The 15,752-nt window shown below is 46.0% G+C and overlaps 2 long non-coding RNA genes across 2 annotated transcripts; both read left to right on the top strand.

Annotated features, from left to right (window-relative positions):
• The first annotated feature begins 321 nt into the window (after positions 1-321).
• On the top strand, positions 322-3,143 carry LOC141572472 (uncharacterized). The gene is made up of 3 exons (XR_012497820.1): positions 322-536; positions 903-1,089; positions 2,933-3,143. It is a non-coding gene; the product is annotated as an uncharacterized LOC141572472 (long non-coding RNA).
• A 6,232-nt stretch (positions 3,144-9,375) lies between these two features.
• Positions 9,376-12,644, top strand: LOC141572471 (uncharacterized). Its single transcript, XR_012497819.1, has 3 exons — positions 9,376-9,526; positions 11,157-11,347; positions 12,515-12,644. It is a non-coding gene; the product is annotated as an uncharacterized LOC141572471 (long non-coding RNA).
• The last annotated feature ends 3,108 nt before the right edge of the window (positions 12,645-15,752 follow it).

Here is a 15,752-nt window from a genome sequence, read left to right as displayed (position 1 = left end):
GAATCAACACGAGGAGGAGGAGGGGAAGGAAAACAAGGAGAAGGAGGATGGGGACATCATGAAGACCACCCTAATAATAAAACACAAGGCTCACTCCGTTCTAATTTGCCCTATTATTACCAAACACGTCTGCATTTATTGCGACTACCGTCATGTGCCATTATTGCATTTACAAAACCGTTCTGTGTTCTAAAAGCTGTGTCTCCTGGGTTTTACAAACAGATCACAGCCTGGCTGGGTTCTGGGTGTTTCCCGCTGTGCTTTCCTGGCCCAGCGCCAGGTTCATCCTGTGACTCCTTCCCTCGCTGGGGGGCGGGGTTACGTGGCCACCAGGTTCATCCTGTGACTCCTCCCCTCGCTGGGGGGAGGGGTTACGTGGCCACCAGGAGCATAAAAGGAGGAGCTCAGGGCCCTCAGCTCCAAAGTGAGTCCCTTCCTCGCTGCCACACCGCACTCACCAGCCCACAGCCGCTGCTGCGCCATGAAGCTGCTGACCGTCCTCATGCTGATCGCCCTCCCCCTCTGCTGCTTTGCAGGTGAGCACTGACCCGGAGGGCGGGCTTCGCTTTGCAGGGTGTTGTCAGGGCCCCTGTGGACGGCCTCCTGTTCCCCACAGCCCAGCACACAGCCTCTCATTTCTCCAGGGTCCTCGTTTTCATGTGTTTGGCTTCTCTGGGCTGTGGAAGCCAGGAAGGGGGTGCAAGGAGGCAGATGTTTCAGGCCTTGAAGGAAATCCCAGATCCTGAGTTTACTCTCCTAGATGTGAGAACTCAAGACCGTTGACAATAATCTTTCTGAATGTGCGTCTCTCCTGGGATGTAAGATGACAAACACCCTAGCTGTGCCCATAAAGGAATTCATACCTCTGTAAGTGAGCCCACTTTTGCATGCTTTCATCCCAGGTTCTGGCTGCCCGCTCCTTGAGGAACTGATAGATGATACAATCTCTCCTGAAGTGGGCGTTGATCAATTCCTCAAGCATTATGAAGACTTATAGATGATGAACCCACTGCAAACGCCCTAAAGGAAATGAAGCAATATTTTCTTAAGCAGGATGGTAAAACTGTGGACAACCTAAAAGTGATTGTGGTAATTTCGATTTCTTCTTTAAGTGTTTTGAACCCACTGGACAGGGCCAGCAGGCTCTACGTTTGTCACTAATTATGCCAAAGCAAGTGTCGACCATGCTTTATTTCCCCGACTTTCACTGTTGGTGAGTGTGAATAACACTATCACACCAAGAAAGCCATCCAAGGTTCAGTGCTGCTCTGTCTCTTTATTTTGTGGAATCTTTAGTGAGTGATAAATGAAAAGCACCTAGAGGGGAAAAAAGCTTGGGCAAAAGCTCCCCTAATCGTCAGCTTAGAAAATATCTGATTATTAAGAAGACCTTCCTTCACTTGTACAAGTGATCTGAATAACAAATTTTTCTTGTTTGTAGATCAAATAGTCAAACATTTTAAACTTTCTAACAGAGTCCAGAAAATGTGTTTTAAGAATTGTTCCACACATCTTATCCACACAATCTAAAGTGCCCTTTCAAGCAATCGACATTTGTTAGTATAAAAGACTGAATCCCTGGCCACTAATTAAAGGCCCATGAATGACACGTGCAGATCGTGGGCATGAACCCACCAGGGTGAGGGAATTGTTTAAAACAAAATCAGTAGTTGAACAATGAGATAATCTTTCTAATCATAATAGATTGGATTCGTTTTTATGTAGAGTTTTTCTGTTTCCTAATGTAACAATTAACACATTCCAGGGTAGACAATTTAGAAGTATTGCCAAAGCACAAACATATAAGTGTACGTCACTAAGAAGATTCTGAAACAGGGTGCAACAGGAAACAACATTGAAGACATGATAAAAAAAAAAAAAAAAAAGCCAGTCACAAAATACACATAGAGCATGACTCCACTTCTATCAGTTTTCTAGAGTAGCCGATGACTTGGAAACAGAAGGCAGAGTAATGGATTCCAGGGCTGGGTGGTGAGGAAATTGGGAGTGTTTAACGGGTGTGGATTGCACTTTAGCGAGATGGAAACGCCCTGTGGTCTGGTTGCTCTGCAAAGGGGATATTCTTAACGCTACTGAACTGTATATTGAAAATGGTGAAAATGGTATTATTTATGTCATGTGTATTTAAAATAATTGCATTTTTTAAAAAATGGAACGACTGCTGTATAGGAATATTTTCCTTAAAAACCTAGATTAGGGGCTGCCGGATAGTTCAGTTGGTGAGAGCACAAGCTCTCAACAACAAGGTTGCCAGTTCAATTCACAGATGGGACGGTGGGCTGCGCCCCCTGCAACTAAAGATTGAAAACGGCGACTAGACTTGGAGCTGAGCTGCACCCTCCACATATAGATTAAAGGATATGACTTGGAGCTAATAGGCCCTGAAGGAACACACTGTTCCCCATATTCCCTAATAAAATTTTTAAAACAAAACCTAGATTACACAAATCAGTCGGAGTGCACATCTCCGATATTTTGTGGCCCAGAAAGGATACGATGGAGGTATCAGACTGTGTTCTGTATTTCTAACATGTAAGGTCATACAGGAGCTCTAAAACTTCACATGTCATCATATTTCAGCCGAGATACTGAAAACTGGTAACACTGCATAATTTTGTTAGATACATTATTTCAAAGAACAGGAAACGTGCAGATAAAATTATTAAAGGGACCCCTGGGGCTGCAGTTGGAGAGACCTGGAAATACCAGTCCTCTTAGGCATCAATCAATGTATCCTGAACAATAGAATAAATGACGAGATAATTCTGATTTTACTTCCAGCGCTATCTTTCTTGAATGTCAGATGTGTGTAGACAAATCCAAGAAAACAATGAGAAGAAATGTTTGGTTTTCCAGAGTTTCCTCTTATGAGGAATTGGAATGGAGGTGATGTCTCTGTTTTGTTTTCCAGGACACAATATATAGCAGTGGCTGGTGTGCTGACTATTAAATTTCCACAAACCTTCGGCTCAGACGACTACAGAGAATGATCATAACGGAGTGTCTATTGGTAGAAACCACAACTTATGTTTCTTTTTTTTGTCTTTTGATCTGCAAACGGCAAGACAATCGTTGAAACCTCAAATACATTTTCATTTCAATAAAGTATCTGCAAACCTACAGTTCTTTTCTTGTGATCTGATGAAAATGGAGGCTTTAGAGAGACTCACACCACACACGCGTGTGCTCGCACACACACACACACCCAAACACACATTGTTCATGAAGAGCTCACGGGGGCAGGACTGCAGACTCTGAGCAGCACGCTGTTCCTCACCACCTGTAGCCCAACATCGACCCTTCTCTGGAAACTGATTTTCCTCCCCTCTCACCCCATTTTCGGGATGATCTCTGCCTTGCTCAGGCCCAAGGTCCTGGTGGCTGCGACAAGCTCAAGTTCCCACATGTCCTTCAGTCCCTGTGTCCATGCTGAGCCCTGCTCACCATGGCCGGGCTCTCTGTGTCCCTGGCCTGAGTGTGCAGGGAGGGGAACAGCCAGCGAGAAAGGGGGCTCAGGCAGAGCAGGGATGAATCCTGTCTGCATCCTAAGATTGGATCTATATCCTCAACTGGATTGTTAAAATCTTTCATTACAAAGTTACTTACTATACCCCTCTGTGCCCATAACACCAAACCTCAGGAAAAACGCTTGTTTGTCTGTGTCCCAGGAGAGTGGCCATTTAGGTGCTAATCAATGAACAGGACCCATACACACCTGCTTCATCCCTTTCACACCCTCAGCTCTACCACTTCTCCAGCCTTGTGGGCTGTTAGGTAAGATTCCATAATTACAGTTTCCTTCCTTTATCATAAGCCTCAGAGAATCTTGATCCTTAATGGAACACAAGTTCTTCTCATTGTTTCCCTCACTGTCCATCCTTTGACTGTGTCCTCCTGTGACCAGTTCTTACAATCATGGTCATTCACTCATGAACTTCTTGTTGGACACACATTTGTATCAGGCACTGCTCTTGGCATCAGGATATATCAGTGAGGAAAACAAACAAAAATGCCTTCCCTCAGGATGCTTATATTTTATCAAGGGGAGAGAAAGAATGAAGGGAATAAAGAGGTAAATTAAAAAGTATATTGGGAGGTGATAAATACCACAGAGGAAAATAAGAACAGGAGGAAGGGTGGGGGTGCGGTTTTAATTAGGATGGACAGGGAAGGGCTCACTAAAGTCGTGATGTTTCAGCCCAGATCTGAAGGAGGTGAGGGAGAGAGTGCGAGGCGTCTGGGAGATGAGTATTCCAGGAGGAAGGACACTCCAGGATGTGATCCTAGAGCTCTCTTTAGTTTTTCCATAAACAGGTGTCAGCTTTAATTATTCCATGGCCAATATTCCAGGACACACAGATTAAGGTACGCTTGGCCCACCTATGTGCGATGCTAAAAGGTGTTGATTCTGAAATCTAGCTCACGCCTGAGTCACCTAGAGGTCTTGCTAAGACAGCTTCTTGGTCCTACCCTTGTCTTTCTCATCAATAGATCTGCATTGTCTTTCTCATCAATTGTTGCGTTTCATGCGAGCTCCCAGGAGATGCTGACATTGCTGGTGTGGGAGGAACATATTTAGAGACGCAGTGTTCTGGGGCATCTACTGATCTCCCCAAGAGTGTCCTGCCAGTCTGAGGGTTTGGCCCCCAAAACAAAGATTGACGTGGGGGGGTGAATGGACTACAGAAACCACTCCCACTTATTGCCGTATCTGAAGCTCAGCAGAGCAGGAGCTGTACATTCTCTCCCATTTGGAGTGTGTCCCCAAACTCCAGGTTGTGGCCCAATGGGACCCGGACAGGATTCCAAGCACTATGAGCTGCATGCGTAAACACTTGAGAGAGAAGGAGAATGAAAGACTAAAATAAATCTTAATATTACTGTGAAAACAGTTTTGTTTTCCTAGACCCCCTGAGTCATAGGGTCCCCTGAGCACTCCCCTAACTGCTGCAGTATGTAAATGTGTGTGTGTGTGTGTGTGTGTGTGTGTGTAGTGAAATTTCTCCTCTGCACACCAAGAAGATAAAGGTCAGAGGTGAGACTTGTCTTAAAACAGCTAAACACATATAGTGGATTCCAGACACATGTGTCCACCTCAACTTTAAAAGCTATAATCAACATTATCACCTCAACAAATAAATACAGAAAACTTCATAGTTACATGAACAGATTAATGATATTTGACAAAATCTGGTGACTTTTCTTAGTAAAAATCCTAAGTTAATTAATCATAGAAGAAAAGTATTTAGAACAAATAAAAGCAACTGTCAAAGTCAATGGCAGGATCACTGTAAAGAAATCGTGCTAAAGTCACTTCTACTGAAACCAGAGGGAACCAGGTGATCACAGGGACATTCAGCAACGAGGCCGGTAGCACTTCTTCTAGGATGAGTTCGGGACCTTAAAACTCCGACCTCGTATGGAAATACAACTGCTCATTCAAAGTGAAAATTATATTGCTGAGGCTAAATGTATTTGTAATGAATGATTCATCACAAATGATTTGTTGAAAGGCCAGGCCATCCTGGGAGAATCCATGGTATGGCTGGGTCACGTGACAACCCCCGTGATGGGTTCACCTTGGGTTAAAATCAAGGGTGAAGGGTCTTCAAACTCCATGTAGTGTCTGAAATGGCACGTGGACTGGATCCCCAGCATTAGGAAAGGCACAAGTAGGGCACTGCACACCATGAGTAATTATTGGAAAATTCTGGAGCAAACCAAGCATGTCTGCTTTTTCCTTCATTCTTTTCTGTATGTAGGACACAGAAGGAGACTCAGCCATCACAGAACAATTGAGTTATGGCAAGAGTTGGCCAACAGGTGAAGGAAACAATCTCTGATGCTGCTGGCCTAGCCATGTCGTGGGCCTCCCGTTGCAGCTCATGCTTGTAGCAAGAGGTGTGAGTCCACGTTGGGTGTACGAGGGCTGCTGGCAGGTGGTCTGGGGAGTAGAGAGAAGTGGCTCCATCAGCCCACAAGTTTCCCTGAGGAGCTCAGGGCATAATCTCCTGGGCTCCCGCCTGCACAAAGGCACCCGAGAATAATAACATGGCTGATGGAGTTTGTGAGATAAGGGGCATTGCTGATCTGGGCACCATCGGAGATGCTCACAATTTGGATAAACAGATATATTTCAATTTTTCATACTTCTTATATACATCAAGTCAAATGATATTGATAAATACATCTCTTAATGAGACGAATGGGGCCTACTTGATTCTACATATCCCTGAATAATATCACTTATGTCTAAAATAAGGCAATTTTAGTCATGTTTTCATATTTATAAGAGAAAAGTCTGAAAATACTTGCCACATGATTGTGCAGATGCGACAAGAATAAGTTTGTGGTACCAATGTCACTCGAATTCTTGGATTCCTCTAGGATATAGGTCGAAAAAGACATTGTAATATATCACTCAAAATTACTTTTAATGATTTATCCCCACGGGTAATTAGGTCCTCCTTTCATTTTATTCAAAGCACGGAATCAGACACCACTCTCTGGAGGCAAAATTTTGTGTGTGTCAAAATGTGACTTTGCATTATTGTAGGGAGTCTAGAGATTTATACATGCAGAGTCAATGCTGTGTAAGACGTGATGGGTGATGTGTACACTTTCTGCCTTTGGAAATGGGAATGAGAATGTTTATGAGAGAGGAGGTGGGAAATGAGAACCAGAGTAACAAGATGAGACATATTATATAAAACTATACGTGGTCATGAAGATCCAGAAGTGATGTCCTCCATGTTTCCAACCCACATACGTGTTAACCAGTCAGACTTAGCCCTGGAGAAGCCCTGGGATTCCACCTCAGCCAAAAGGATGTTTGTCCCCAGTGCATCCTGCTGAGGACAGGAGTCCAGAGGCCCTGTGCCTCGGGATGAATAACACCTCCCCCCACCCACCACCCTTTACCCTTAGTTCCAATATTCAGTTTTTAGAATTTGAAAATCACAGTAACAGTCTTAGATGTGATCATAAAACAAAACTGAGATGATTGAAAAGTAACTATCTCATTTTTCTCCGTTAACTGAGAGAAAACCCAATGGAACCACAGCCAAATTCAGAAACACTCTTTGTTAGCCTTTAGGATAAATAAACATTCCCTGTTGGCTGAATTGGTTAGACTCAGTTTGATATTTGCCTTTGGGAATGAGGTGATTTATTGTTTGACTATTACTTACACTTTCTCCTTTGTGTTGCATAATTGTGGTGGCTGACGGTTACTGCCAGACACTGTGACGAGCATTGTTCCTGTATTAAGTCCTTTATCCTAACACACATCCTGTGACACAGGCTATTATTATCTCCCTGATTTTACTGATGAGGAAACTGAGGCAGGGAGGGTGGGCACCTTGCTGAAGGCTCCACAAGTGCTGAGTTCCAGCTGAGCTTAAACCAGGTATTCTGGCCCTAAATATGGGCTATTCCTCACTACTCAATAAACGAATCCCTTCTAAAATTGAAAGATCCAAACAGCATTTGAAAACAAAGTCTAAAACAGCCTGATTAGGAGTCTGATAGGGCCTGGATTGAAACTGTAGCACCCTTGAGAACAGTTGACATCTTTAAATTTTCTAATATTTCCTTCAGGAACAAGTGTGTGCCTCGGATTTTTACATTCCGTGTCATCTTTGAGTAGATTCCATGGTTTTACCCTTCAAGCTCTGCGTGTTTCACTTGTGTAAACTGCAACATACTTTTGTTGTGCTAACGTCCCTGTGGCCAATGGTGTCATTTCCCCTTTGCGTCATGTCATGTCAGGGTGACACAGGACGATGGGATCGTGATTGTTGCTTCTGTGCTGATCTCGTAGGCAGCTCCACAATGAGCTTTTATCTGTTCTAACAGTTATTTCCAGTAGATTCTCTTAAATTTCTCTGATAGTTGATTATCTCTCTGTTACACATATCATGACCAATTCATTGATTGATTTATTATTCTCATTCCACCCCCCCATTACAAGGGAATGTTCTCACCTAGATGGTTGTCTTTGTTTATCGTTTTTATTTTTTAGAGCAGTTTATGTTCCCAGAAAAGTTGAGCAGAGAATAAATGCAGTTCCCATATGCCCTGTATGTCCGTGCAGGAACAGCCTTCCCCACTGTCAGCTTTCAATTCTTTTGTGTCTATATTCAGAGGTCAACCAGGTCGATCAATCGTAATGCTATTTTCATTTTTGAAGGCCCTCCAGACTCTTCCCATGGTGCCTGCACCATTTCATATCCCCAACAAAGACGCACAAGTGTTCTTATCTCTCAACTTACAAAACAACACGTGTAATTTGAATTTGAATTTTCGATTATGCCATGACACTGAATGTAAAACAGCCATGTGATTTTGACTTCACCTCTGAATAACAGCAAGAAAACACAAGGGCAAAACTCTAGGTGTGTCTGACCTGAGCCATCCACTCTGCCTGCATTGCCCACAGATACAAAGGAAACTGCTTGCTGTGGCCCATGCTGTCTCTCCAGGCACAGAGCCCTCCCTCCCCCACCAGGCATCCTGTATGTTCCAGGGTAAACCTGGGACCTGTGTTCCCAACAAGCCACGTGGCTTAAGCTGTCTGGTCCCTCACGCTGTTACCGCGGATCCCTCCTCCCAACATCTCTTCATGTCAAAATTCTGTCTGTTCTGAGTGGTTGTCAAGCCCGCTGCCCTGTAACAGACTACTTGCTAATGCCTCTCCTCAGAACTGTCGTGGCCCCATCCCCGAATTGTCCACAGAGCACCCGCTTATGGTCGGGGAGGCTGAGACCTGCCCGCTGGGCGCTTCTACTGCTGGGTCCCTGATGACCCGTGTGACCCTCCTATTGGACACGGGAAACTGAACGGGGGCTTCTTTTGATCGAATTAGCACTGACTTGATAGGAAATCTCTCTTGATGTCGTTGGAAATATTCTCTTAGAGAAGGAAGTGAGTTCTCGGAGGTAGTCTTCCTGTTGGCACTGGTTTCTGTTGGGATATGAAACCACTGATTGTTTTCACCCCAACCAGATTTAGTGCTTTGTCACTAATATTTATTCATTCATTCCGGGCATATTTGATGATCTCTTCACGGTGCCACTCACGATGATAAGTAAAGATGAGCTTGTCAGACACTGAGCTTACGTTAAGGAGCTTCATTCCAGGGGGGCTCCCGTCAATTCACTGACTATACATTGGTAAAGCCACAACCTCAGCTTTGCTGCAAAGGTGAGGAGCATGGCGCCAGCATCACCCAGCTTTCACCAGTCACCGGGGTTGTGACATGATGGATGTCATCAGCCCTCAGGGAGGCAGGGAGGGCTGGACGCCAGGCCAAGTGACCTGCACGCCCTCTGTGGGCAGGACCAGGGAGGCTCACTAGGTACAAATAGCCCTGGGCTCCCAGGCTCCTGAGTCCAGCTCCTGTAATTGCTCATCTTTTGCGAAAGCTGAAAACTCAAAGCAAAAGAAACCATGAGGCTGTCCTTCCCTGTCCTGCTGGTCACTCTGGCCTTTTGCTGCTACGAGGGTGAGTATCATTGCTAACCAGACTGGCATCTGCCCTGGTAAGTTACCTGCTCTGAACTACATGACTTATTTGGGGAAGGGGGTGAACAGATCCCAATTCAAACCTTTTCCACCTCTTGTGACCCAGTCCCCCAAAGCTCAGGGTTCATATACTCAATTCCCAATACTCTGGAACTTTCATTTTAAAAATTGCGTTGCAGGCACATGTCAGAGTTCTCCATGAAGCCTCACTCCGTGTCTGTGATCATGTTCTCAGAAGCTACAGGACAGAATTAAATTGGAATGTGAATCACTGTTCTGCCACTTGGCAGTGTTGTGACCTTGAACACAATGCTTAGTCTCCAGGTCTCCTCTTACTGGGTTTCACAGCCACCACCAAGACCAGCTACGACAGTGGAGTAATGTTAAGTAGGTCCAGAGACCAGCTCTAGGTGGCAGTACCCAGTCGTTATCCAGTAGTCATCAGATGTTCTCCTGCCCGGGGTCTTTTAGGTGCCAGGTCAGCCCACAGCTGGTGACTCATAGCTTCAGACACACAAAATGTTACAGCTGGAGGGTTTTAGTTCTTAGTTCAAGGAGAGCCAGCATTCTCCGATTCTGAATAATAAATCTTCCATGGGCTCTGCCAATAAGCAGCACTCTACCCGCAATCCCTGCTCGTCCTCTGAGAGCACGAGCACAACGGGAGCAGAACTAGAGCAATCGCTAGGGACCATCGCCGTTGCTCTGAACTAACTCTAGCCGTCCATCCAACACCATTTTGTGTGTCTCCATGTCCTCAATCCTGACCCATGTCTTTTGGAGTCTTTCTCTTTCATCTTACTCTGGGAGCTTCCTCGTCCTCCCCATGTGGCTGATTAGGGTCAGATGAGAGCCTGGAAGGGCACTTTCCATGCTGCAGGTGACTCAACGACTGAGGGGATGGAGAATCCAGACCAGGAGAAGGGGTTGCTTCAGGTCTCAGCACAATTGCCTTGGGGTCAAAAATAACTCTGAGTTCCCACCTCCCACCCTCTCTGAGGAATTCTGTACATCAGTGCAGAATAAAAGAGCCAATCATATTTTTGTGTATAAGCTTCAGATGTGTTCAACTTAAACTCATATTATTTTAACTTTGTAGTTATGTCTGCATCCGATGACATAATTCTATTGCATAATTTAGTTTCCAAAAAGCATCTTGCAATACTTAACAGTTTTACTGACCTCTCTCCAGATTTATTCCCCCTTCTATGATCTCTGGTGAGATCTGACTCTACCATTCACTTGAAAGATTGATTACTACAATCTCCTCTTCCTCAATATCCAAGAACAAAGAAGGTGTCATTCTATGGAAAGGAAAACCTTCGTTTTTGAAATCTAGGGAAGGTGAATTTCAGCACAGCAGGAGAGATGTGGAGAACAGTTAGTGTCTTTTAGAAAAAATAAAAACTGAACTAGGGATCCCTCAAATCGTTTTGCAGGACTCCCTTGCTCTGTGACCTTGAGGTAGTCAGACTTCTAGGGTTTGCATGGTCATTGGCACAATTGTGTGATGAGCTCATAAAACCGCTGGGGTTTCTCTCCAGGTCTAACATCAGAGAGGAAAAGGGACTTTCTTTATATCACTTGTATTTCTTTTTCTTATGTTCCAGCCAATGCACAAGTGTGTCCATCCTTTGCTAGTACAGTGAGAAGCTACTTTTTGGATTCTGTACCCACCTACGAGGGCATTCTTCAGTTTTTTAATCCACCTCCAGAAGCTGCTCGGGATGTGGTGAGAGTAAAGGAAGGATTCAATAACGACATATCCTATTTTAACCGAGAGAAAATTCAAAGTTTTATGGTAAATACTTTTCTTTCTGCACAGAGCCTTCTGCTCAGTGCACAGCCCGGAGGAGGGTTGGCATCTGCTCTGTGAGGGCACAGGAGGCAGAGGCCCGTGCCCCCTGCTCACCTGTGAGAGGCTGATCCCTGGCCTCAGGGTGGATGAGAACATGACACCTGCTGAGCTGTGCTTGAGCTGCACAGAGAGTTTGGCCTGATCCCTCTTCTCAGGTCACCTCCCTGGGCACCAGGTTCCCCTCAGTGTCCTCAGGGGGAGGAAAACCAGGGGCCCATGGAGCCATGTTGGACACCCAGAGCTGCCTGCCTCCCTGCCCAGGAGCTGTCGGGGTCTGAGCTGCCCTCACCCACGGCCCAGGCACTGGGGAATCTCATGGGGAGTGTGCGAGGGTTAAAGGGGAGACAGCGGGAGGGAGGGAAGTAGCCCCCGCCTCTGTCCTGATGGAGGGTCACCGGCTGGGGTCCCTGAGCTTCTGCAGAGCCAAGGCCCACCCCTCGTGCCTTTGCCCACTTTCCCACCCATCACATATTACTGCCCGTGAATAGACCCACCCCCGTGATGGCTCCTGCAGCCTCATATGAAACTGAAACACTTAAATCATGTCTTTATGAAGAAATCAGATGTTTAAAGGTGTCTCAGCCCAATGTTGCTTGAATTAAGTCAGGTTTATGCACATTTCCATGATAGCTGGGTCCTCAGAGTGGAGAAGCACATGTGCCCTCATGTTGAATTGCGACACCTCCAGGCTGGAAATCTGAAAGCGGAACTTCCCAGGCCCCTCCCACCCCTGTCCTGGTCTCTCAACCCCATGTCCACCTCGGAGTGAAAAAGCACAGTCCTGGGACCTCAGGCTCAGAGAAAGCAAATCCTGGGCTGCTCTTCACCCTGCTCCTCCGTCCATTAGAATCCTGAGTCCCACTCTTGGGTCCCTCGGGGTCCCTTTGCCACGCTGTGGACATGGCTCTTTCCTGACCCGCATGGTTTGTTGTAAGTGGACCAGGTCGTCTGAGTTCACCGCTCGCACTGCTGTCCTGCCTGGGGCCCTCCAATGCCTTTGCTGGTTGAAATATTTCTTCCACATCCTGGTTTTGAGCAACAGCCTGTGTTAACGTGTCATGTCCGGGAGCAGCATGACTGACCTACTCGTTCTCTCTTCTCCTGTTTCAGAGAAAGATATGGTCCACATGTGACTCCTAGATTGAAAAGAATCTTACACACAGGGACCTCTGCCATTCCATGTGACCTGATCTTCCCAGAAAATGTAAAGGTTTCTACATATTGCTTCAATAAATCACTAGCCCTGCACTACTCTGCATGTCTTTTTATCATCCAATAGTCTCTGGTCTGGATGGGGTGGTTTCATCATGAAGTGGCCATTGGGTGCTGTCACTAGTACATTTCAGGACCCAGCGTCCGGGTTCCCTTGGAGGCCTGAGGTGCTGGGACCACAAAAGGCAATATTTGCTCAGGACCATCCTGCATTACTTACAAATTTCCCTGTCGCAGGGCCATGAGTGAAAAGGACAGTTAGGGGTAGAAAGCAACCACAAGGTTCCTGCTCCTGGGCCTGACCTGAGGGATACCCGCAGCCTCACTGTCTGGCCGGTCACGTGGTTCCCAGCCAGCAGCGTCACTGCTATTCCATCCTCATCATAACCACAAACAACCTGCCTGGTCCTCACCCCTTCACTGTGCTTCAGTCCTAGGATGGTCCCATATCACTTGTTTTCTGTCCCTTCTCAGTTTGCAGTGAATTCAGGGTTCAGCCTCCAGCGAGCTCATGTCGCTCTGCACACTCACATTGCTCTTCACGGCCTGCACCGCGCGGCCACTGCTTTACCCCTCATGTCCCTAAAGATGCACAAACAAGCTTCCAGCTGCCGTCTGGTCAACGCCACTTAAGAAATTGACACTTAACTTCACAGGGAGCATATGAAATCCACACAGTGTCTGCCCCCCACCATTGCCTCTGCCGTGACCCCACCCAGGCTAATGGAGGTGACTCAGAAAACTTGGATACATCATAGGCCCCCGGACTCATTTCCAGGGTCGGCTGTAACACAGCACACACACTTGTTGGCTTACCTGATTTTCTCAACGTGGGGAGGACAAACTGTAATATTCGTAACAGTCTGCCAAATTCATAGTATCAAGAAGGCCACGCTGGATCTGGAAAGTCAAGATAAAAATCTGTTCATGGCGCCTTCAGCTTGGAAGGCTGCTGACATTCCTTGTCTTGTGCCCACATTACTATAATCAGGGCCCCGTGAGGTGACATTGAGTTCCCCTTCCTGTCTGTGCAAGTCTCCCCGTGCCCTCTTCATGTAAAATATATGAGATGGCATTTGGAGGACACAAGAACATTCAGGATTGTGTACCTGACTCAAAATCTATAACTTTATCACCTCTGCAAAGTCTTTCTCCACCCTGGAGGAAAAATCACAAGTACCCAGGTTTCAGATGTGGATAACTTTTGGGGAACTATTATGACCCTATTGCAGCTCATCTCCCTCCTGACATCTAAGAGTCGGCTAAGTGCTGCCCCGTCCACTTCCAGAGCCCCACTCGGCTCCTGTCCTTTCCCCCCACACAGCCATCATCACGGCCCATTCCTAGTCCTGCCTGGCGGGTGCCAAAGTCTCCCAAGGGGTCTCCTGGGGTCTTGATACCCTTCCCGCAGCACCCCCTACTCATGGACATCATGGTGACCCTCCTAAAACAAATGTGAGTCCGATCTTACGCCTGTGACCCTGAAATACTAGACATCATGTGTTTCGGAATGTGTCAAGCACGAGGACTTATTCTGAGTCCTAAGCCCATTCTCCAATTATAATAGGGATATTTATTCAAACTGTGATTGAGCAAATAGAAGATAACAGTTATGTACTATTATCGGTGTCTCCAATTCTTTTACAACAGTTGTGTATTCTTAATCACATCAGGAAACATGTGCACTGGAATGGTCCCTATTTTCTGAAACACATTGCACGTTCAGTTTGAATACTATGCATGGTGCACACACGGAGCTCCTGCAACCCCCGGAGACCCAGACTGGAATCGCTGGGAGGACCAGGCCCACCATTGGTGTCACACACAAGGCCTGGCACGACCCGTCCCTGGCATCCCTCCGACCTCTTCTCCCTGCTCTCCAGGATTCTGTGCTCAGCCATAGTTGTCTGTGTGCCACTCACTCACGTGTTATGTGGGTCACACCAGTGCACCAGGATGTGTGGTGCTCCCTTTGCCTCTGTAACCTTCCCTGCACAGGACAGCTGACAGCCTCATCTGTAAGGTCCCTTTCACGTCTCGTCCTCTGTGAAGCCCTCCCTGACTCTCATACCCTAAAATAAACCTTTATACACAGACGTATGTTTACACCTAATGGCAGACACACAGATACACACTGTTACACACAGACACACCCAGAGACGTGCACAGGCCTGCACATGGACACACGTGCACACAGCCAGGTCATCATTCCTGTGTTAGCACTTTATCTTTCTGGGATATAAGACTCATAAAACAGAGTTGTTTTCAGAACATAAAGTATACATTAATAACATAAAAGAACAGTTATTATTATTATTTTTAAAATACTTAAGAGTACATGTATTGAGCACCCCTATGGGTGGACATTATCCTGGAAGATTTACAGGTTTTGTTTCCTTTGCTTCCCTCTGTCCTTACTAGTTCTCTGGAAGGTGAAAGACTGTTCCCACCATTGCACTTAGGGATGAAGAATTGTCCACCCACTGCTCCTCATTCCTGGTTCTGTGTTACAATCAGCTGGGAAGATTTCAAAGGCAAGTCCTTCCAGGCCTCACTCGGGGACAAATATATGGGTATCTCTGTGCGTGGAAGCCATGCAGTCCCCATTTCCTCACCTCTGCCTCCTAAGGGTGCAGACACCCAGCGACTGTGGAGGCCACCACTGAAGTGAAGAGGGGAACAAGATTGTTCACATATCCACTTCCTGTGAATATATACATATATATTAAATTACAGTTGACGTTCATTATTATTCAGCTTCAGCTTCAGGTGTACATTGCAGTGGTCAGGTACCTACACCATCCATGAAGTGGTCTCCCTAATAAGACCAGTGTCCACAGGAAACCCTACAAAATCTTTACAACACCATTGAGTATGTTCCCCAAACTGTCTTTCGTATTCTCGTGGCAATCTTGTGGTTACCGATTGTGCTTTCTAATCTTGTCACCTTACCCTTCATCCCCACACACCCCCACCCCCATCTAGTACCCCTCAGTTTTTCCTCTATGTCTTTGAGACTGTTGCTGATTAGTTTGTTCATTTATTCTGTTCTTTAGATTTCACACATAAGTGAGATCATATTGTATTTCTCTTTCTCTGTCTGACTTATTTCTCTTAGCATAATGTTCTCTAGGTC

Source organism: Rhinolophus sinicus, linkage group LG06, assembly GCF_036562045.2.
Source record: "Rhinolophus sinicus isolate RSC01 linkage group LG06, ASM3656204v1, whole genome shotgun sequence".
In the NCBI taxonomy this organism is placed as follows: domain Eukaryota; kingdom Metazoa; phylum Chordata; class Mammalia; order Chiroptera; family Rhinolophidae; genus Rhinolophus; species Rhinolophus sinicus.
This window is presented reverse-complemented; position numbering and strand designations above follow the sequence as displayed.